General features: G+C 38.5%; 1 protein-coding gene across 4 annotated transcripts in view; it reads left to right on the top strand.

Annotated features, from left to right (window-relative positions):
• The window catches only part of GHR (growth hormone receptor), a 157,091-nt gene that overhangs the window by 53,851 nt on the left and 78,445 nt on the right, over positions 1 to 24,795 (top strand). For 3 of the 4 annotated variants that reach the window (XM_027880898.1, XM_027880893.1, XM_027880894.1), the window contains one exon: positions 21,652 to 21,736. The exons of the other annotated variant lie outside the window; for it this stretch is intronic. The gene's annotated coding sequence lies outside the window, so the exon portion shown is untranslated. The remainder of the gene's footprint in view (positions 1 to 21,651; positions 21,737 to 24,795) is intronic. 4 annotated transcript variants of the gene reach the window in all.

The following is a 24,795-nucleotide window of genomic DNA, read 5'->3' as shown; positions in this document are numbered from 1 at the left end:
GGAAGGTAAGACGTATATACAGACTGGGGAATGAGATGCTGGAAAGCAGTGATGGAAAGGACCTGGGGATCCCAGTTGATGGCAAGTTGAATCTGAGTCGGCAGTGTCCTGGCAGCCAGGAGGTCCAAGCAAGTCCTGGGGGGCATCAGGCAAAGCATCACCAGCTGGTCAAAGGAGGGGATTGTCCCGCTCTGCTCTGCACTGGGGCAGCCTCACCTTGACTATTGTGTGTGGTTTGGGGCACCACAATATAAGAAAGACATTAGGTTATTAGAGAGTGTCCAAAGGAGGGCAACGAAGATGGTGAAGGACCTTGAGAGGAAGCCGTATGAGGAGTGGCTGAGGGCACTTGGTCTGTTCAGCCTGGAGAAGAGGAGACTGAGGGGAGACCTCATTGCAGTCACAACTTCCTCATGAGGGGAAGAGGAGGGGCAGGCACTGATCTCTTCTCTGTGGTGATCAGTGACAGGACATAAGGGAATAGCCTGAAGTTGTGTCAGGCGAGGTTTAGATTGGATATTGGGAAAAGGTTCTTCACCCAGAAGGTAATTGGGAACTGGAACAGGCTCCCCTGGGACATGGTCACAACACCAAGCCTGTCAGAGTTCTCAGGAACATGATGTCTCTTGGGGATGGTCCTGTGCAGGGCCAGGAGTTGGACTTGATGATCCTAGGGCATTCCTTTCAACTTGGCACATTCTAAGATCTGCTACAAATGACCTGAAAAATAGTAGTCCCTAAAAGAATGCATGGAATTGCTGATTTTTAAAAAGATTTAATTAATATATAATTACTCTTCTCTCTTTATTGCTGGGTGTTTTTTGCTATCTGCTGCTGATTGCATTCCCGACTCATTTTTAGTATGTACGTCACAGTTTTATCTAGCACTACCCCAACAGGGGAGGCAAATACGCTATGAAAAATTAGGAAAAATAGCTGTAAAATTTAGCATGATATTTTGGTTGGGGTAACTTAAGTAACATTTTTTTGAGCTAGGTTCTGATTTTAACGTATCCCTTTAAGGTGTCATTTGTGTTTGGAGGCTGGTTTGTGCCCTTATGGACTTGGTCCATCCCACCTGTATTTTGGCTGGGCAGCTGTATTCTGAATCTTTGGTTACAAATTTATCAGCTAGTTGGCATAATCTGTCAGTCCGGGACCTTAAATGGACATGAGATCATAATAGTTAACAGTTTACAGCTCAGTGTGTGCTTTACAAGGGACTGCTCCAACCAGTGGAGAGGTGATGCAGTTGAAAATGTTCTAAGGGACAAGGAGTGCAACAGAATAGTTCAGTCCACGGCTAGTCCATTAAAAATTAAGCATCAATATAGTGTAGATGTCTTGTCCTAGCATATGTAGTCATATTACCAGCAGAACAAATTCACAACGCGCTTTTATTTTACCATTGCTCTGTACAAATAGTAGTCATTACTAACCATTTCTTTCCCAACTGTTATTACAGACTAACATATTGGTCTGTAATATATTTGGTGAGAAATCTGATTAGTTAAAAATCAGATTATTCTCCTTTACAGAAAAATATTTCACATATAATAGAAAATGATAAACATTTTGTAGCTCTTTTGAACTTCTGATAGTATGGTAAACAGAGGTATGAGTTTAGGCATCTTGTAGTCTGTTAAAAGGCCTGTATTTTTTTTCATTTTCAGAATTCTGTATTCTTCATAATCTCTTGTGTGTCTTAGTCTCTTATGGATGCCCCCAGTTTTCGTCTTTGTTAATAGCTTCTGTATATTAATGAGACTGCACTTCTGCTGAAAGTGTCTTGACACCTGGTATGACAGTATTCAAAACTAGCAGAGATATTTGTAATTTTTTCTCAGGATGTTAAAAATCATTTTTTTTCTGTTCTACATGGGAGTTCCCCATCACTTCACTAGGATTCCCTCTTGACAGCACTGTGGGATTGTGGTGATGTGAAGCAAGGCCAGGCAGTACTGTCCAGTTGTGCATCCTGCCATACCAGGAGTATTTTAAACAAATGCTTTTCCTGAACACTATCTCTTGAATTCCATCCTTCTGTCCTTTCAGCATGAGGGCCCCCTTGGATGATGTATTTTGGGGAAGCTGCAGGGTTATTCCAAGTAAGGTCAGGAAGTGACAAGGCATGGCTGTAGCATTCCCGCTCCTTTAAAATGGCATTGCAGCATCCCTCTCAGGTTGGTGTCTCCAGAGTGTGGAAATAGCTGCCTGGGAGCTATGGATTGGTACCTTAAGCATGTCTGGGATTGGGACCAGCCTGTGCAGAATGGCCCACCTCTTTACTATCAACATGTTTTATACTTAAAACATGATTAAGAATTGCTGTCAACTGTGGTATTTGACCCAAGCTGGGGATCTGCCAGGGATCATGGTAACAGTTTAGCTCTGGACATAACCCGACTTCATGGGAAATGAATAAATGCTCTTGCAGGGACAATGTGCCTGGGAACATTCTTATGTTTAGTTTTGACCCAGCCCAGATGGGGAAATGGGATACTAGTCCTTTTACTCTTCTTGTGCCTTTCCATATGGAGGTCATTATAGCTTCCTCAAGCTTGTCAAGACTTGGACAGGTTTTGGATGTTATTTTGGTAGAATACAGCTATCATCGTGAATTCCTATGATGCAGGAGGGAATGTCCTCATGAATGCTCAGGCCAGGTTAGCCTAGGATTTGGAAAAGGAGGAAAGCCTTGGCTCAGTGGAGATCTAGTTTGAAAGGAGAGAACAGCATTTTAATTTCAACTTCATAATCCCATAAAACTTTTTTTAATGGCTTTCCAACTGAGAAATCACCAAGGGTTAATCTTTTTCTTTTCTTGTGCTTATTGCACTGTATAATTGGTTTCTGCTAGTATCAAACCACTAGGAAATCCCTCTCAATAACATAATTAATGTTTAAATATTACAATTCAGTCTTAGTGAGATCTGTTTCCCAGACCCTCATATTTAATACCAGGATGCTGTGAATTGTTTGTGCATGCTTTGGTGCTGTCCTGTGGTTTTGGCAGTCAGTGCAGTAATGTGTTCAAATCAGAATACCTAGTGCTTGCATCAACTCAGCATTTTATTGCCAGCACTGTGTCACTGCCAGTACTATCTAGTAGTATCTAAAGTTAATTGGACTCAAAAGCTTGTAGATACATAGCAGCTTCCTCAGAATTTTCATGGTGGTCCATCTTGTATAAAAAATTAAGTAGCACCCAAACTAAAACTAAAACCATTGAATCCTGAGTTTGCAGTGGGAAAATGTCTAAAATCAATCTTTTTTTTTTCAAAATCCCTTGGAAAATTATGTGGAATTCTTATATACTGTGTGTAGGCTGCTTCTGTGGAAGCTGGTAGGCTCTTGATGCCTCTGCTGGCACCCACTGGAAGTACCATCTTTGCATGCTGTTCGAGGCTGCCAGCAATTGCCCCCCAGTGTAGTGTAGAGAGGAGTGTCCCTGGTGGTGCAGTGGCTAAACCACAGCGTTGTCAACGCTGAGATCTGGGTTCGATTCCCGGTTAGGACACTCCCCGGGCAGATGGAGCTCGCTAGCCCTGTAAGGCAATCCATCTACGTCCTGAGGACCTCGCTGCCACCATCCAAGCTCGCTTGGCCCCGGCAGATGAACCTCAGGATTAAAGGATGGGCTCAGTTCCGCGCACACTGTGTCTCACCTAAAAAATCCAATGCGCAGGCTGGAAGGTGGAAAGACCTTCCCCGGTTCTTCGTTCGCGAAGAGACTGGCCATTACAGTGTAGAGAGAAGACAGAACATTCTGCCCTGGTGCATCTACTGAATTTTACTCCTAAGTAGTTTGACGGATGGAGCAATAATAAAGAAATTATGTAGTTCTTGTTGGAGTTATTTGATTACCACAAGCCCAGTCTCTATAGATGGTGATAGATCTCTGCCTTTCAGTAAGAAAGTTCAAGTTGCACAGAAAGTAAATGTAGCTATGAAAGCTTTGAATGTATTCATACTGATGACTCTTAGTTAAAGAACAATTCTCCTTAGCTCTTTTGAATTACAGATTAATTTGCATTTTTTCTGTGTTTCCTTTCTAAAGCTAGCAACTGGAGAGTTATTTACTTTCAAAGCAGAATGCTTTCAAAGATAACAATGCTCTTTAAATGATCGTTGTGTTTGCAGCAGTGGTAGTTTCAAGCACTTATTTGATTTTCATAGTAAGTAGACCCTCATGCTCACACAGCTGCCAGCACCAGGGAGGTGGTTGAAGAGGCTGGTACTGTTCACCTGGGTGTTGATGTCTTCTTATAGCAGTGAAATAACTGCTTTTGAGTGCTCATAGTTTATTTGATTGTAGCAAATTTCCAAGAAATACAGTTGCTGCTGCATTTAAAAGTAGGTAATAGTGAAACTGTTTGCAAAATCTTTCTTTTACTATGAGACACACTTCTACAACTCCAGGTTTGGTGTTCTGGGCTATTCCTTTTACACTTTAGGTGAATGTAACTTGGACTGGACAAGAGCAAGCCACAACGATTGCTGGATGAAATCTCAAACAGAGAGCGAAAAAGAAAATAGACTTCTAAAGGGTTGGGTTCTCTCCAGGGTCAGAGCCATAGTAAAGCAAACCTGGTTGTGGAGGCAGGATTTGGGCAGCAAGCGAGTATCTACATACAACATTCAGCTCATTTTTCACCCAGAGCTGGGCAGGCCAGTGTGTGAACATGGCTAATGTCTGACAGTATTGCAATGCCATTTTAGGATTCCCCTGGCTATGAACTGTCAGCATTCTTCACTGAAGTTCTTAGATCTGAGGTTCATTAAATATCTAAATTTCTTAGTAAAGTGCCAAGTGAGCCCAGTTTTCTCTTTATAGTTATTTTACAGAGCAAATACTGCTAGGCTGCCCACTTGGTGTGACTCATTATTTTTTCCTCAAGGTGATGTATAAAGAAAGCTTTCATCTGCATCCTTTTTGCTCTGTGTAATACCACAGTGCACAGGAGTGCCGTGATGTTTATTGTAACGTTCTGTGTGCTTCACAGCTGCATATCAGTCACATGGAATTATCCTATTAATGTTGATGACAAATCTCATCACAAAAGTGAGTGTAAGAAAAAAATGGCCTTTTACACTTCTAGCTGATTCATCATAGATGCTTACAAAAGGATCTTGCCATAATGCATGATCCTAACGTGGGAAAGAAGCAGATATCTGGCTAGTGTTAGCTTTGGCAGTAGGTGTCTTTGTAGCTTAGAGTCTTAATTAAAGCTTTAAGGGCTTGAGTGATTACTTAAACATCCTTGCAATTATCTTACTGTTCAGGAATTTTATATGTTTATTTTTAAAGACCTTTCCTCATTCTTTTTCTAGAACTTGAGTGGAAAAGAACAGACTGCCATAAAAGTTTCTAAAATTATTTTTTGGCATAAAAGATGTATTATGATAAAGGACTTTGGGGCTCAGATTGAGAATTATATATAGAATATTGTTCCTGTTGTTATTTACTGTTGAATTTTTTCATCTTTATTACAGTAATATTACTCTTCAGGAAGTGCTAATATATGCATGTTACAAGTTAATTGTAAAATTGTTACTTGTTAATTGTAAAAGCCCAAAATGGATAATTTGATTGTGCTACTAAAACAGTGGTAGTCAAACATTCTGGTCTGGGGCTGCCAGTTTTAAATTACCAAGATTGTTGTAAATCATGCAAAGGAATTGTGGGGAACGGAGCTTTCAGCTTTTCGTTACAAATCCCCCATTTTCTGTCCAGTGAGCTAAGAGAGAACAACACTCATCTGTCTAACAGGCTGCAGTGGTGCTTTACAGATCATTGCTCTCGGCAGTCCAGGTCAGTAAGAGTGAAATGAGGGAGCATGCCTGTATTTTAGTATCTGTGAGAGCGCAGTGCTTCTTACTACACAGATTTGCAGCAAAGAACCGAGTCCACCTCTCCGTATAACTGATGCAATAAGGAGCCACTGGCAGTTTTCCATGCTGGGAGCCATGCATTTATTACATATATTCATAACTAGCTAGTCAGCACTGGAAACAAGAAGAGCATTTTATATGTGCTCTTCTTTACTGTATGAGAGATGTTTCTCCTTTTTACTTTTAAAAAGTAGAATCCAGTTCCAGAATACCTCAGCTAATGTATTCTCTGCCACTATGAGGTTACATTCACATACCAGAGGACCCCATATCAAGCTGTAGAAACATTTTGGAGAATCAGGAGGGGAAAATAGCACACTCTAAAGATTTCAAGTACTGTAGAAGGAAATAAGTGTTAACTGAAGAATGAAGTCTTAATACCTTCTGTTTTCATACTTATTATTTTATATATTCAGGTATTATCCATGTTGTTGTTATTGGTAGGACTGAAGTGCAATCTATTCCCAGAAAGCCCCATTCCTGTTGTAAATACTCTGTAATTGCTATATAGTGACTTGAGGAGGTTCACTCTGCTTCTGGGGGTTTGTTTCTTCCTGGGGTGTTTAACAAAATGACACCTGAAGATAATTAGTTTTTAATTAATGAGGTCTGAGCTAAGAAAAAGCAATAATTTGGTTGGTGACTGAACTGCTGGCTCAATGGATAACCCTCCTAGTTTGTTTTCCTTGTCTAAAAATGAGGTAAGTTGTATGAGTAATGTCAAAATCGCTCTTCTGCAGCTGAAGTGCATGGTATTTGGGTTAGTGTCTCTTGCCAGTTATAAGACATTCCTAATGCTTAACTCTGCCCTGATCTTTCCTGTGTCATTTGTACTACTGTGTGGGGAGGAGTTGGGATTTCCAAGATGCTAGTGCCTGCATCTGTCACAAATATGTGAAATATTCTGGGATTTCTAATCTGCTGTTTCTGACTACTACACTTCACTGACTCTACTTTGTTCCGTACCTGCTTTTCTTTTCTTAAAATAAAAAATTATTTAAAAAGAAAACCATATTAAAATACTACTCTACAGAAATTTCCCTCTGTCTAAGTACATGGCATGGAAACATGTTCATCTCAGAGGAAAAAATAACAGCAATCACTCTAATAATAAATACAAATTATTACGAAAAGCAGACTATTGCCATTTTATTTTTATAAATGCATATTTATGAAATAATATAGATAGAAGCTGTCTATAACTCAATTCAGTTAACAGCACAGTGGCTGATATGTTTTGTTTAATCAGAAGCCAGTGTGATTTTGTTCTTAGTGTGTAGAAGGCTCCTATCATTTAAAAGCATTAGCTGTTTGGGCTTATCAAGATATAAGCAGTGGTGGTGAAATGCTTTCTGATTGCCCTGATTTGCTCTTATTTTGGCATAAAATAAAAGAAACAAAGTATCTTTCAATAAAGAACTCTTTATATCAGATAGAGGCACTTCAAATGGATAGTGTTCCTAATATCATGCCAACCATATTTGCCTTGGTGTTCTTTTGTGTTAACATGACAATAAAAAAAATGGGCCTCAGCTATATGAAATCTATTGCTAAAAGTGAGATCAGTGGCTTTTGAACTCTTAACTCTGTTTTGTGTAGCTTTAAGAGCTGTTCAAGTAATTTGTTTCATTTAATTAATTTAATTTTTTTTAATTACTTGAAACTCCTGGAAAAGATGGGGTGATTAATTCAAATTTGCTTTGGCCTTTCAATATTTTCTTACACTTCCAGCTTTCAGCTGTCCTTTAACCTTATAAAATTAGATTTAGGTCAAATTTTAAATATAAAACGTGTTTATACAAACCATTACCTTTTTTTTTAATAATATTGAAGTCAATACTAAGTTCAGGGGGAAGAAAACATAATTTCTGCAGACTTTTTTGTATCTCAGTTCTGTGAAATTTGATTTGAGTTTACAGTTACTTTAAACTTACTCCCAACTGTATTATTCTGTGTGACAAGACAAATTATTTTGGAGTAAGAGGTAGAGGGAATATTCTCAGGGTTTTACATATAGGCAAAGATGGTGTTTCTGGGTGAGATTTCCAAAAGATAAGGGGGAAGGAGGGAGCACTCTGAGTGTAGAAGTGAGGAGCTCCATGGAAGCCATCACTAGAAAAAAACAGATTTTCGGATTTCAATCAGAAGAGTGAGCAGAGGAGACTGAATGGATTCAGATTCTGAGTTTCCTCCAAAAATGGATCTTTAGAAACTTCCTTGAGGTGTAAAATATCCATCCTTGAGAATCAGGCCCACAGACTGGAGGATGAGACCTTCAATGAGTGGACGCGCTGTTTGATGAGTTTGATGTGAAAATTGTGGAAAGACTCATGATAGTTCTTGGCTGAAAGGACAGAGAATTTTGTTAGATGAGAAATACTGAGCACATTTATAATGGAAAAGGAGAGGCAGAAGAGCATGGAAGGTCAGAAGAAAGCCTGAAGAAGAGGAAGAGAGGGGTAGTAGAACAGAGAGCAAGAGGAAGGAGCTGAAGGACTTAGACAAAAAAGAAGTTTAATCTGCTTAATACTTGATAGAAGTCTTCAGATTATTTTGACACTAATCCACTCCTTTCTTCCTGCCCCTAAAAGGAAAGAAACCAGAGGGGAAGAGTCTTACATGAGTTCCTCTGGCTGGTGGCCTTGTGGCAGCACTGGGACAGTGGCCCATCTGGAGTAGCTGTTGGGCAGCTCCCTGTTATCTTTTATCTGTGCTGTTCAGAGATCTCTTGGTAAGCTGAAGATTGATGTGGCCCATAAATTACCTTCTCTTTCCTGAGAAATAGAATAGCTTGAATGTTGACTCATAAAGTGAACACAGAGTTTGTTCAGTGGTCTGCCAAATGCCTCCAAAGCACTTTTTGAATACCTAGAAAAGAAGCTGGGCCTCTAGCAGAGCGACACCACCCATGCTGCCTGAATGATGCTGTCCTTGAGTCATTGCCCACATGGGAAGAGCTGACCTGGGGCCAGCCTGGAGACAGGCTGTTGATCAGTATAGTTGATCAGTCATCTTCTCTGAATTTTGTTGGTCTGTTTTGAATCTTTCTGGGTTATTTTGAAATTTTTGCCATAGACTGTCTGCTGTCTCATGGTGAATGAAATGTGCAAATTCTGGTATACAGCATTGAGTTGCCTCACTGACATAGCTACCCTACCAGACTTTTCTTGCCTTCTGTGTTGTCCTGCCTGTGCAGTCATTCTCATGCCTTTGAACTTAGTGTATGTAGTGAATATTGTATTAAGCTCTTAATTTCTCTCCACGTTTCATTCCACTCTCTTTCCAATCTGTTTTAGACCTCCAATCTTACTTTTTCTCACTTGATTTTTCTAACGCACAGTGAGCATGATTTGAGCTCTTTCTTGCGCTATCAGAGTTGAATCCATCTGTGCTCATTCAGGTATGTCCCTATTCATATGCTGCTTTTGTGGTGACAGGTGTAGTTCTCAAAGATGTGATAGGTCCCACCATGTCCTATTCATCCAGCAGCTGAAAGACAAGTAGGAGTCATTCCAAGAGTATGAACACCTTTTGAGAGATGGGACTCTGAGGGGCATGACATGTATTCTACCTGCCAGTCTTGACATATCCCATAGTTATTGTGGCAGCTGGGACATACTGAAGGAGAGGGTCTGTGGTATGCTTAGGGAAAAAGAGGATGTGTTGTTAGTTTGAAACTGGCTTTTCTACATAAATTAGCAAAGTAATTTAGTTTATTGTTGGGGTGGAACTCTTCTGATTTCTCCTGATGGACCTAATTTCAGCTGTAGTTAAAGGAATAGATTGCTTCTAGTAGAAAAAGCTATCACAGAATAAATCTGGTTCTGCTTCAGTATTCTATGAACTGGCTTTCACAGGTGGATGGGTACAGCTGATTTGATCTCTCTGCTGGGCTCTCTGTATCAGGCTAGTAATCTCAGAAACAGCAGATTCAAGGGACAGTAACTGCATCTTGCTTTAGTATTTGTGCCTGATTTTATATGATAATTTTCATATAAAATTCATGAGTTAGGAGAAAGGCACTCATTGTGGCGTGAAGCACTTCCAGCTTCTTACACTGCTGTCAGAACCCAAGTTGCTGGCAACAGTTTCTTTCATTTTTAGGTCTTGTGCATAATCAGCTATCAAGATAAACTATGTGTCATAAAAGGATCAAATCACTAATCAAAAGTTACAAGTAATAAAAAGACCAAAATTGGCTGATGTCAATGTGTGGTCTAAAGACTTAGTGGTACTTTAGAAGGAAACAAAGCACCCTAAAGATTTCTTAAATACATTTATCTATACATGTTTTCAGATCTGTGATTAAATGCTGAAATGATACTTTTATCTTTAAACTCATTTTAACACTCATTGCTGTGAGTTTTCAGTCTAACAGTGATCTATTCTATAATTTGTGCTGCTCTGGCAATCTAGCTGCTGTCCATTGTTCTAATAAATTATTTTTGGCAAGGCAAGGTAGTGTGCACTGAAGTTATGAAGAACAAGTTGAAGTGAGAGTTGTTTGAAGTATGCTGCCTTTTTTCTTTTTTTTAAAAGAAACAGTGTTTCCATTCAGTAATACTTATTTTTTTTTTTATCTGTTTAGATCACTTATTTTCATTCTGAGTTTGATATATTATTTTTTAAAATCATGTTCAGATTTCAGAAAATTGACTACTTCTTTGCGCCCAGTACAGAACTGCTTACAGAAATAACTGCTTGTAACTAAACTTTTAAAAAACTCACACTGTAACAAAATGAAACCCTTGAACCCTTAGTCTAGATTCTTAAACACCAACAAGGTAAATTAGAGCTTCATTAAATTAATGATTCAGTAATGGAAAATGAGGATTCCGTCTTAGAAGAATGGATGAAGAATAAATGAACTTTACATTAAACTTACCATTAAGCAGATCAAGGAATCATAATTTGCATCTATATAAATGCACATGCTTTGTGGTAAACATTAGTTATCATGCCCAGAAGCAATCTCTGTGACATCGCCTACTCAGTTACTGTCAGCATCAATTAGTCCATTATGATGGAACTTTTGAAATAACTTGAGGTTAAGGAGAAATGAAAAACCCACCTTTTTTTTTTTTTTTTCTTTATCTTTTTTTCCTGTTCTAATAATTGTGAGCACTGGATAACTTGCAAGTCACTTTTATACAGAGGAAATAAAATTTAAAAATATGTTGATTAACATACCTTGGAAACATACCTTAGAAATGCAAGGAAACTACAAATCCCTTCATTTTTAATGACATCATTTACTATCTAGTTATAAATGTTTCATAAGGAAGTTATTAGAGATTATCTGATTTGGCACATGAGGATCTCTTCAGGGATTCCTTGTGATGTCTGCATACTGAAATGGGAAGAGGAAGCACTCTCCATTTATTTTAATTGGAAGTGTTAAGTGAGTTTACCTGACTCTCTTTTGCATTTACGTGGCATTTCTGGTGTGTACTATGTTACCAAACATGAGAAAATTGTCAATAAATACTTATATGACATGATGTAAATACATAAGTAAATTTATATTCCTAATTCAGTCTAATATTGGGTACAGGCTGGAGGCTGTCTGAATCCTGCCATCAGTGGTGTTCCTGCCAACCCCTGAAAATAGGCCTCTTTGAATTCCTGAGATGGATTTAAGATTGTTGATTTAATATTTTTAGAAAACAAGCCTAAATCAATGGAGAAGTATTTGGCTGAAAATGTGAATTGCATAAAATACATATTTTCACTTGACACCTCAGGTAAAAAACACTCTGGAGGAATTCTCCACTCCACTCCCCTGTAAATTCTGACTATACCCTCACTCCAAAAAAAAAAAAAAAAAAAAAAAAAAAAAAAATATTCCTGCAACAAATACTTTCTCTTTCCTACTTAGCCACATGTAAAGAAACCTTAATTTGTGATACTGGTGCTTGTATAGTTGGACTCTGTTTTTCATCAGCTAGGAAGCTTGTTGTCTTGCACCTTTCCAGAGATGTATTAAAAATATTTAAAGCTAAAGAGGCAGCTTGGAAGCAAATATACATGAAAATCAGAAGCAGAACTTAAAATAAGTGACATCTGTAATAAGAACTCACAAGATGAAACAGGTACAAAATGATATCATATACATAAAGTCCTACAGCTTAGATGTATACATATAGGCAAGCCCAGGCAGTCTTAGGGAATATGAATGGAAGGCTTTTGGATTAAATGTTCAGATTTCCCAAGTTTCTCATTGTGATCAACTTGCAGAGAGGTATTCTGGAGCTGTGTTCCTTCTGTTGATGTCAGTAATAACCAAAAGCAAATGGGGACTGCTTTTAAAATAGAACGGAAGAAAAATACGGAATATGTAATTGACTATATAGTGCCATTTTGACATGGGATATCTCTTCTGGGTCTCTGTTTTCATGGCTGTTATAGGCCAATAATGAATGTAGGCCAATGTAGAATCTTCCTTCAGTTAAGAAGCTGGATTTGAGATATCCCCACATTCGCTCTGAACATTTGGCTCTGAAAGAAAACATTTAATGCCTTTGCCTGAGACCTTTAAAAGATTTTTTTTTTTTCTGATCTATTAGCTTTTTTTCTTCTAAGGTCACTCTTCAGACTTAGATTTTAGAAACCAGACATTTTGAAAGCATGAAGAAAGGAAAGACTAAAACCAGTAAGAAATCTGTCTTCATAAGCAATTTTTAGAGTTTGGAAAGCTGCTCTTAAAAGCCATAGCATGTATCACTCCTGTGTCTTATTAAACAGACAGCTCTCTAGCATTAAGAGTATTTGTTTTCCAAAATTGTGGAGGATTATCATAAGAGAAATGTATTTAGAATATGAAAATACATAAAATACATATGTAGCTTGAAAATAATTAATCCCACAAAACTAACAGAGGGCAATAGAAAAGCCACAACTAAAATGTAAATCTTAGTCACTCTTCCTGCTGTCTTAAATGAGACCTCAGTAGTGATTGTTGATGAACAAAACTAAGACCAGTATTTTCTGTTAACAAAATGTTTATATTTAATGTGATTAGTAGATTCACTCATTCCAGTAGTACTTGAAGCCATGAGTATCTCAGCATATTGCAGGAACAGCTGATGAGGCTTGGATGCCTAACTCAAGGAACAGCCCATGGTTCGGGATCTGGAGTGAGTGGAAGAGCTTAACTTTAGCCCTTCAGCCCTTCATGCATATGCACTTTCCAGTTGCACTTTTCGCTCCTGGCTGACTTCATCATCTTTTTCCTTAGCAAACTCCCGTACACCCCTTTCTTTAATGGTTAATATATTCACATGCAGCCTTTCTTGATAGCACCAGTTATGCTGACCTTGGAGCTGTATGCTCAACAGTGTTGCAGTATGCTTTTGCTATAGAAAAGTATGCTGAAGTTCTAATGTTGTTTAAAGTGAACATGCTTCCAAAATGCTGGTGTAACTCTTTGTGTAAACCTTTCTCCTTCCCAAGATCCCTTACCTGTACCTTTGGAATGTCTAAGAGATAACTGGAAGCTCATCTATTGATTGTTAACCTCTTATTGTCATTGGTTGTTTGTAAGACCTCCTGGACTACTAATGGTCACTTTGTAATTCCCCCAAGAACTATTTAAGCAGTTACCCAGAACAATAAACTCTCTCTGCTTGCTCTCCCTGCTTGCTGCTGGAGTCTGGGTCTCTCTGGGGGCCATGAGGTGCCGCGAGGCAGGGGGGCCAGGGGGAGGGCACGCTCCCCCCTGGAGCAAGGGGTGAAAGGAAAAGCCCTTTGCCTGGGGTTCCCTCTCCCCATCCACCTGTTTTTCGTCACAACAGTGTAGGTTTTAGGCATTGCTCTGCATAGCCAAGTTATGTCCAGATGCCCTGACTCTGCAAAAGGCCTGAGGAAGTGCAGTTCAGGACTGAAAAGCTGAGAATGTACTTCAAAAGTATAGAAAGATCTGTCCTTTTTGCTACATAATTTTGGGTGAAATACACTCATGAGAGTTGTTTCTTGTGCCAGTGAAATCTGAGCCTTGTAAAACTGAAAAGGCAAACGTTAGCTTTTTATGAGGAAACAAGAAGTGACAGAGCTACTCACAGAGAGGCTGTTTTGGGTTATGACAACAGAGTGGGCTTTTTGTATTTGCTGTTGAGTGAAAGGAAGTTTGAAGAAAGGGACCACTCACAGGTAATGCTTTGTTTGAATGTGAGCCATTTTTAGAACTTGTAAAGCTAGTAATTTAAAAATTAAGATCTTTAGTAATGCTTAAGGTAGCAGCTGCAAGACTCAAAAGCCAAACTAAGCTCAAACATAGCAATGATGGAGATAAGGTAAATTTGCTAGTATCCCCTAAAGCTCTCTCCTTTGTTTTCAAAAACAATGTCCTAAGGTTACACCATTTCAAAAAGTAGGGAGGAAATGAAAGCCATGGAGTTTTTAACTTTGCTCAAGTTAAATACTAAGGCACCTGTAAGCCTAAAATAAAATTTGAATCTCTGAATTTCAAGCCCTGTATTCCAAAGCTCTGTTTACCCACTGTGCTGGTTGTTTTGAGCTTTTTGATCCAATATATGTTGTTTGTATATTTCTGTATTAACAGTTTGCCAAATCATTCTATACATATGTTTTTTTCTTAGAGCAGTAAAAATTTTGGCAAAATGCATTTAACATGCAATTTTCTTTAAATTCTTTATTTCTTTTTGGAAAATTCTGTATTTTCTTTCTTTTACCTTTTTACAGTCCCAATTCCCTGAACCACAGTTTTTATCTTTGCTTTAGTTAATGTTAATAACTTTGTTTTTCCATATCCGTCAACATTTTTTTTTTTTTGCCTATTGAGAAATGTTTAATTAAAAATAAGATGAAGATGTCAGTAGGAAAGGGAACCTTATTATTCAAAAGCCAGGCTTTCCACTTTTGCAGAAAATTATCTGGAGCTGGCTGATTGTGACTCAAGAATGCAACTGTCATCTGCTTGCAAAAGGACAGCTATAGTAGGATATATAAAGCTGAAAAAGAACTACCTAAAGTAGTAAGGAAGTTTCTGCTTTGCTTTCTTTCTTTGTTTCTCTCTTTGGAGACTGCTGAGAATGAGTCCCTGAAAATGATCCATAATCCAGAAAACTTATTTAAAAAATAGGGTTTTTTTTGATCTAGAGAGGCAGGGAAGTGTAATAGTCTTCAAGTAGGTAAAAGACTGAAGAAAGGGCAGGGATAATCTGTTCTATAGGCTTATGGGGACAGGGCAGGAGGAGTAGAGAAACTGAATTGCATCAAGAGAGGCTTGAAGTACATATCAGAGTAACTTTCCTAGTGGAAAGGGTTCCCTGGTGAGACAGCAAAATCTTCACAGGTCTTTGTTGGTATTTGGAAAAATCTAGTAGTCAGAGATGAGAGTCTAAGCAAGAATTAATTGTTTTGGCTGTGAAGAGTGGGATTGGACCATATAATGCCTAACAGTCTTGTGACACCATATTTTCTCTATTTGTGTTACAGGTCACCAGCTACTTGTACCCAGTAATTTGTTTATGTGAAAAGCAAGTTGAAGTGTTGGGGATTTATTATTATTATTATTATTATTATTATTATTATTATTATTATTATTATTATTACTATTCAGCCTCTAGTAAATTCCAGTTTTCATTTTGCTTCAGCCCTGTAAAATATTTTTTTCCTTATTCTCAATTCATTATCTCTTATGTTTCATTGAAGAGCAATCTAGTGTTTATTGCTTGTTCCACATATGGATTATTATCATGCACAGTAATCCATTATTTATTTTTCTCAATAAACTGGGGCTATTATCTTGATTCTAAAAAGTTGTCCCAGACTTCAAACAACATTTCTAGGTCATGTTCTTTTGAAGTTTGTTAGTCTCTTAAGTGTGGACACCAGAAATGGTTACAAGAATACAGTAATACATCTTTTTTCTAATCTTGTGCTTGACATTTCCCTGTTAATTTATCAAGAAACTTTCCCTTTTAAGTTACTGATATGTCAGCAACAGTTTCAGCTAATAGAGTTCCGGACTTCCAGCTGCCCAGATCTCAAAATATTGTCTACAAACATTGACTAAACTATTCTTCGTAACATTCCTCCACCCAAGAAGACAATTAACTGTGCTGGGAAAATGACATACTTCACTTGTAGAAGACAGTCTGAATTGCTGGATACCACAAGAGCTATTTTGTATATCAAATGAAATTGCTACTTACTTAGAAAGTTTGTATTTCTTGCCTGTTTGCCTCTTTTACAACACTGATGGATTTCCTTTAAAAAGCTGAAGAGATATATTAATTCCTGTACTTGGCCTTGCACTTTAGTGCAGACCTCCTGAGCTGTCCTGTCCACATACACACTTGTAAGCATAATGCAGTGGAAAACATAAATTCATCTTTCATCTCTACTACAAGTGCCAAAACAAATATCAGTTGTTACTCAGCTTAGTGCTGCTAAGAAAATGTTCCGGTTATTGTTATGTCAAAGAGGCAAAGACTGCCAAGTCTATGAGTACAGAAATGTGGTTGAGTGAAGTATTTAAAGCATGAAGGGCAAGATTTATTGTTAGACTTCTAAGGATATGAATAGATTCGGAGCGGGGGGAAAGGCTCTGATTTGGAACTAGAATGTAATCCCTTGTCCAGCGTATGCTGGTGAGGCAAGTATAAAGGTTAGAGAAGAAAAACAGATTAAAAGCCTTAGCTATCAAATGGAAGAGAAAGAGAATGATGATGGAAGTTCTGATGGGTTTTGTAAGTGTTTCCTTGAAAGAATTTAGGGAATTCCTGTGCAAAGGAGAAAGTTGATGAGAGATGTTAACAAGTAAGTTCACAGTTGCAAGAATTACATTTCATCTGAAGACTGAAACCTCATTATATTAGAGAAGTAGAGTTTGAACCTAAGAAAGATCATAGAATTACAGAATATCTGAAGTTGGAAAGGATCCATAAGGATCATGGAGTTTGACTTTGCTCCTCACATGATCAGAGACTCCTGGCATTGGCCAGACACTCCTTGGACTCCTGACAGGTTTGATGCTGTGATGCTTCCTTGGGGAGCCTGTTTTAGTGGCAGATCACCCTCTTACTGAAGAACCTTTTTCTAATGTCAAATCTAAACTTCCCCTGGTGCAGCTTCATTGCACTTCTTTGTGTCCTGCCCCTGTGGTCACCACAGAGATCAACACCTTCTGCTTTGCTGCCCGCCATGAGAAAGGTGTACACAGCTGTGAGGTGCTCCCTCAACCTTCTCTTCTCCAGGCTGAACAAGCCAGGTGACCTCAGATGGTCCTCATAAATCTTGCCCTCAAGGCCTTTCACCATGTTGGTGACTCTCCTCAGGACACACTTTAACAACCTGATGTCATTCTTATATTGTGGTGCCCCAGACTGCACACAGGACTTGAGGTAAGGCTACTCAAGTGCAGCGCAGAGCAGAGGAGGACAATTCCATCCCTCAACCAACTGGTGATGCTTTGCCTGATACCCCTGAGGACATGGTTGGACCTTTTGGCTGCCAGGGCACTGCTGACTTGTATTCAACTGCCAGCAAATGGATGGAATGATTTGAATGGAGAAAACTTGAAAATACTTGTGAAGAGCTCATTTTTTCTTCTGTTCAAGATAATATTTTCAAAATGAGTTTAGGAGAAAGTAGTTCAAGACTCTCAGCAATTGCCACACATGACAATTGATGCAACCTAGAGAAATTAATAAAGTGCTTATCAAATACAATTAGAATACATCTCAGGCAAATTATATTTTGTTGTCCTTTGAATTTAGTTGTTGAGTAGTTGTTTAACTGGAAATGGAAGGAAGTAAAATACAGAAGAAATAGAATAAAGAGAAAATTAGGATTCCTTAGGCCAAATCTTAGAAGCACAAATGCTCTGGAAATTGTTTGTCTCAGATGCCAGAGATCCTCTGTTGCATCTGTTGGTAGCCCAGCATAACGGAGGGGGGAGGGGGACACCTGAACAATCTCTTAGGACTTGTAAATCCAGGTCATGTGTCTGCTTGGAAATAATGCACTCTTTGTCGATGGCCCATGCAATCACGGGATGTCCATAGTTTACCATCTTTCTTCCAAAGCCTGTCACTAATACTCTTATCTTTTTTGTCTGCTACCTGCAGCTTTTCAGTTATGTAAATATACAGAATTGTGAATCATGGAATTATTAAGGTTGGAAGGGATCCCTGGATATCATCTAGTCCAACTCTCCTGTAAAGAGAAGAATTTTATTAATGCAGTTGTACTGAGCCATGTCCAAGTGGGTTTTGAGTAGCCCCAGACTCTTCAATCTTTCTAAGCAATCTGTTCCGCTGTTTTGTTACCTCTTCAGTGAAAAGGGAAGATTTAAACAGCATTTACTCTTGGACTGCATCACTAGTGACTCAGCTGGACTTTGTACCACTATCTGAAACCCTTTAAGCCAGGCATTTCAGCCAGTTTTCAGAACATTTCACTATCCTCTTACCCAGTTGGTACTTCAGCAGTTTTTCTATTAAGATTTTACATGGGACAGGGGTGAAGGCCTTTCCTTAGATGCTCTTTTGAAGACCAAAAGAACTTTTAGCACATTTGGGTCCATCTTGTTTTGTCGAGATTGTTATTTTTTGATATGTTAGCTTATGATGTAATGAGAAGATAATAATGGGCTAAAATGCTCACATCCCAGTAAAGGAGTGATAAATCTGAGTCTGTTTCTTGTTTTGTGAAGCAAACTAGTCTGGATGGGCCCTCTCTAAATTCAGTTCTGCAATCCTTTTGTTTGCCATGTAGGTTACAGTAATATGTTTCTGTCAAAATATCTGTCTCTGGAAAAAAAGCCTCACCTATATTGTTTGGTCATATGAATCTGTGTTTTCCTTTTGCTGAAGCTGCAGTTTTTCCATTTAGAGGGAGACTGCTCATCATTTAAATATCTAGCTCATTACCTTATGTACAGTAGTGCCTTTTTTCACATCTGTCAGAGCCAAGTGCAAGTATAACTGTCTTTGTGCTTGAGAAGGTATGGTAACCACAACAAAGAGCTAAACTATGTTACTGCAAATAATCAGTATTGCTGCTGGCATTTCTTGTGCTACATCCACTTGCTGCTGTCATAGGTGGAGTGACTCAGTTCATTTGCTAGAGAAAAGCAACAATATGTTTATTGATGTAGAGCATCACAAAGTTTGGCCAATGAGTCAGCAGTTTAACAATATTGGATGGCAAGGTGTATTTGATTGTTTACAGCACAGAGGATGGGGTCAGACAAAACTGTACAGGAGACCCTCCCATTGAGTCATAAGGTTCAGAAAGGATCCCCACACATTCTAAATTTTCTGAGGGGAGTTCAGGTATGTCTGGATTCAGACTTAGTCCCAGACGTCCCAGACTTGGTCAACAGTTTGTGTCTGAAGGATTATATGTGCACAATCAATATTTTATGTCAAGATTCCAAAGTTTAGCATGCTATTAATCACTGACCAAGAATCTTTTATGGCAAAGAGTCTCTCATTCTCAAGGAGTAACCTTGAGAGGTGTCTGTACTCAAAGGGAGATCCTGGCATGCAGCCTGCTGCCCTGCAGGAGTGCTGGGCAGGTCTTGGGCTCTCCACTATTTATGGAGTAAGATGACTGACTTACAGTCATATTTGTATAGCAGCCGTATTTCAGTTGGCACATGCTCAACTAGCCCTTAGCTGTCCAAAAAGACTTAGGGTCCTTAGGTGTCAAGCAAGATTTATGGCCCTTAACTATTGTGTTGATATCTGTAAGCCAGATGTAGCCATCAAAACCACTGCTGGTGGCTGTTGCTCAAGCAGAAAAAGGCAAGGGTTGGAGCACATTGTCACGGTTGCCAAGACTGAAACAAAATGTTCCGAGTACAATCAGGTAATCAGAAGTTAGGACATTTGCCTTTGTTGCCCATAAAGTAGCTAAGAGATCTTTTCTGCAGTTGAGCAGGATTTCAAAATATTTTGGAAAGACTGCTGGAATAATTTTCTTTGTCCTATTGTAAAAGGATTCTGACTTTGTCATATAAAGGTCATTTCCCCTTGTTAATGCCCTACTGAGTGTTTTGAAACAGGAATTTGTTACTAGTCCTTGGTAGCTTACTTCAGTCAACAACTTGCTTGGACTTTATAAGTTTCAGACTAAGCTGTCCCTTTATTTTTGGAAAAGAAAGCTGTGGCTTACTGATCAGTTATTCTCTCTGAAATTCAGAATTCTTTTGAAAATGAGAAATTAAATGAACACAAGACTCTGGTGGAATTATATATGCTGGCTCTTTCTAAAAATTTGGATAATAGCACTTGACTGTGCATATTACGGGGTAGAACAAATATATACTATGTACAGACCTGTCTAGTCCACTTGTTTCATGATGTGTACCAGAAGGGACCCTGCTTTCAGGTTTCACTTCAACTAACCACACGTAGGATGATATATTTTATGATAATATAACATATTATTCTTGGTTTTGCATGAAAATTACCTTCTGTTCTTTTGAAAGACATGTTTAATTTTTCTTTCAGTTAAGTTCAATGATTTTTTCATTTGGTAGTTGGGTGGGTGTTGTTCTGGTTTTTTTAATATAAATACACAGGTGACAGCCTCTTACATATTGCAGTATTCCAGATAAATGCTAATTAAATTTTCACTCAAAATCACATCTTGCTTTCCATTATTTATTATTTAGTGGTCTATCCATACATTAAAATTATATACATAAAAGGAAGACAGTTCTGTGGGTGCAGAATTATTCCTGCTGCTCTTTTTTCAGCTAGTGTTAACTCAATCAAAGAAAACTCTCTTTTAAAATGTTGCTTTTTTCTTTTTAAGGGCCTGTTAAAGCTATGGCAGTGTGGCCCTAGAACATTCTGTCCGAATGTACACAGTATTTCTCTAGGTGTTATTTGTGGGGCATTGCAGACTACCTTTTTTTTTCTTTTTTTAAACTGGTTATTTAAAGAGTCTGATACTGTAAAATCTGGACTTCTTTTCATAGTCACTCCCATTAGAAACCAGCTTATTATGAATTATTCAAATAATGTGGGCACTATGGCAGACTTTTAAAAAATATTTTAAAAGCTGACTTGCATCTTTGGGAAGAAGTAACCTTCCATGTTGAATTCATGTTATTTTTATTAAACAGCATTAAACAGAAGTACTACTAATTCAAAACCATTTTGGGTGCTGCTGCTGTGCCAGATATCATAATGGTGATTGTGTGCTTAGGAATTCTGAACATAACAAGTGTTGTAGTGCCTTTTTTTGTTTTTTAACAGCATGCCATTTTCCTGAGACTTAGACACTATCCTTTTACAGAAAAAGGAAATGTTATTTTCTTTAAATTACCAGTTTGTAAGTTACCACACTGTAATTTATTCTCTGAAGTAGTCATAGGAGTAGTGAGGTACTACTCATCCTCTGGGTGACTCAGAGATTACTTCCAGTGCAGGTGATTTTCACCAGGAATGTGCACTAAGAATGAGCGTTGATCAGTCGCTCTGATGTCTCTTTGCCATTTAAATTTCTGTTGGTGCATTTTAATGTCAAGGTTAGCACAGGGTCCTGCAACTTGGCAGGCCCTCAGTGACACGGGTTTTCAGGCCACTGCTGCTGTTTGAGTGAGAAGCCCAGGTGCTGCGCTCAGGGCTGCCAGGCAGACTGCCCTGCCGATGGCCTTCCCTGAGGCAGAGCAGTGCCAGGATACCCATTTGGATTTTGTTATGTTGCCCTCCCACCACAGGTGACCTTTGCTGTTTCAGAACTCATCTCTTGTCTGTTTCTCCTGCTTTCATGTAGGTGCTGGGATGGCTGGACAAGGTCACGGATTGCACTTGAGCTGAGGGAGGCGTGAAGCATCATCCATCCCCTGCTGACATTTGAGGTAGTGTGATAACTTTTATCTTACCTGCGAGTGCCTTTATTACCAATGTTGGCTAAGCAGAGGGATCAATAGTAGTCTGTAGCCCTGCAGATAATCCTCACAGATCCCATTATTCATTCCTGCAGGAGGTGTTAATTATAATATGCAGTTTTACAAAATTCTGATTGGGATCTAATTGTTGTATTTTATTACTCAAAACAATAGAGATCTGTGAATTAAGGGTGTCAGATTCAATCCTGATTAAATGGATGGCTTCAGGCCCATTTCTGGCAACTTCTAGTAGACAACATTTGAGACAGAGGGCTAGGTCAGTCTTAGAAGTGTTTAAAGGCTATTTGTCATTGTCAGAGCAAAATCATTATATTGCATTTTAATGAGCTGGTTCTCCTTTATAGTGTCATTTAGGGTATTAATTGCCTGACTTTGCAAATTCACAGTCATGAAGAAAATAGAGAAAAAAAGTCTATATTTTACAATCAAAGGAGAAGGTAAAAATACACAGGAAAACGTTGCAGAGAACAAATAATGGTTTAAATGACACTTAAATAACATGTAGCTTTAATGTACCTATTGGTTCTAATTCATATCTAGAATGTATTACTGAAAGCCTAATCAGAATACAGTGGGATAAACTTCGATCAAACATCAAAGAAATACACTGTGGTATAAGGGATTCAGACCTGTGACTGCTCATGCTGTGAAGGTAAAAAGCTGTTATCTAGTGTTAAATTGCTGCATGAGACTTCACAGCTGCTGTCTGTGGGCTGTAGCAGTTTTATGAGACTTGAACTGGCTATTGCTGTCTAAGAGTACACAATAGTAATGTCATTAAATAGAACAGACATTCTAGATACTTTTTGCTTTGGTTACAATAACAGTAGATAAAACCTGTTATCCTGTATCCATGTTCTTAGTGTTTCTGAAACTAAATGGTAGAATGCTGGATGCATTCACGCACCATGGATCTCTGCTTGAGAGATTTGTTTATACCAATTTCACTGAGAAAATAAGGAGGTCAGAACAGTGAGAAGGTACTTGTAAAAATGATTGTAAGTGTAACTTAGTGATTAGGGACCTCCTTAACCAAAGTGCTCTTTGTTGTGGTTACCATACCTTCTCATATGGAGTTAAACACACTTGAAAAACAATTTATGAATGACTTCTATTATTTTATAGCTCGAACATGGGAAAACAACCATACAGAAAACTGTTTCTGTGCTGTCTTTTCCTGGCTTTCTGTTCCCAGAAAGCCAGTTGATCCCTAGCTAAACTGCCTATTCCCAATTCCTCTGCAAGCACCAGTTGCAAAAAGCATGCCTAGCACTGGGAGCACACAGCTTGGACTTGGGGTCCAGCCTTGCTTTTGGGCTCCACTACAGACTCACTCAGGTTCTGTAACCTCACTGTTTCAGTTTCCTGTTTGTAAATGAAGGCTAATAATTCTGAACTTTCAGAAGGGACGGAAGCGTCCCAATCCTTAGGAAATGCTGTTATTCACAAAGGCCTGTCATATTTGATGTGCTGTTGAGAATGTGTTACCAGGCAAGAGTTTAAACTCTTTGCATTTAAGCATGACCCTTTTTTCTTGTATGAATCTGGTCACCTGTTACCAAGTCAGATTGCTGAAGAAAAACTTGTATGCAATACGTGAACTAAAGATCAGGACTAACTTATACATCAGGGCAATTCAAAACTCTATCTGCTGTGATATTGCACAGGTTTAGGAATGTTGGGGAAAATATAATCTATGCAGAAATGATTTATTTAATGCTGCTGTACGCTTCATCGTAGAACCTAAGAGCAATTAGAGTCATCACGCTTATTGTGAACATGGCTGCTTACACATGATTCAAGTGTGATTAGTAAGTGTTATACATATTTTGGGATCAGATGGTATCATCTTTAATGACTTCTTTAAAAAAGAATAAAATGTTTTTACACATGGTAAAGTTTTTATAAAAATTAAAATCTTTGATCTGTCTAGAAATAAAGCTACCTGAGATATTAAATTTATTCAGTATAAGAACCACAGAAAGGAATAGGCATATTATTTTCATTCTATACCGACAGTTTCCACACACAGTCACGCGTGTGAGACTGCCTTTTAGAGCCCAGGGCTGAGTGATGTGAAGATGATTACTGGTGTGCTGATTAAAGGAAGAGAGAACAGTTCATAAGACTTGGTGACAGGTTTCTGTGCAGCCTTACTCCCTATTTCAGTATAAAAATGGGTACTCAGGCAAGGCTGCTAGTCAGACTTAAAGGAGTTGGGTGTTGTGCTAGACCAGGAGAGCCCCCAGCAGGGTTTTACAAAACTCTCTCCAGCTACAGTCTTTTGTCCTCCGCGTTAGTCTGCTCCTTGTTATTGCACTGTGTGTCTTATATAAGTCGTGGGATCTAGTTTGGTATGTTTTTTTGGTGTTTTTGTTTTTTTTTTTTTTTGTGAGTAGCCCTCACGAAGTGGGTTTGAATCTGAGGAATTCTTACAGTGGTTGTGGATGAAGGCTCAGGCTCTCAGCTGCTGATACCATGGGAATTTTATCTGTAAACATCTATTTCCTCATGGTCCTGCATAAAATAACAATAACAGCAACAGAAAAATCTGAATGCACTACTCTGTTTTAATGAAGAGTTGAATGTGCTCCAAAGTTTCACGTTTTTAATGAGACAGTTGGTGTTGTGATGGAATTCCTACAGATGAGGAAGTCATCTGTGGATGTGGACGTGCCCTCCATCAGCGAGCCAGCTTTGCACTGAGCAGCTAGCTTTGTTTTTTGCAGCACCTGTGTGTTGCAGAGTATCTCATTTTGAGCTTATCAATTCAGAGTTTGCATATTTTATCTATGATGTCTAAAAGGAAAGGTTGTAATGCAGAACAATCACTGCATTTCTCTCTGACACTTGAGGAGTGATATATGCAGAGGGAGAGGTTTACTTCCGCTACACTGGAAGCTAAAGAGCATAGTTCATTCCTACTGTTTATAAAAGAGCTATACACTTATTAAGAAAGTATTGCTAGTTGCTTGAGTGTTTCAGATGAGCTGGACTTCCTCTAAATT

This window comes from Empidonax traillii, unplaced genomic scaffold (genome assembly GCF_003031625.1).
Source record: "Empidonax traillii isolate 1590-97213 ecotype Southwest subspecies unplaced genomic scaffold, ASM303162v1 scaffold77:size1270838, whole genome shotgun sequence".
NCBI lineage: Eukaryota > Metazoa > Chordata > Aves > Passeriformes > Tyrannidae > Empidonax > Empidonax traillii.
Note: the sequence above shows the minus strand (reverse complement) of the source record. Positions and strands in the feature narration are given on the sequence as shown.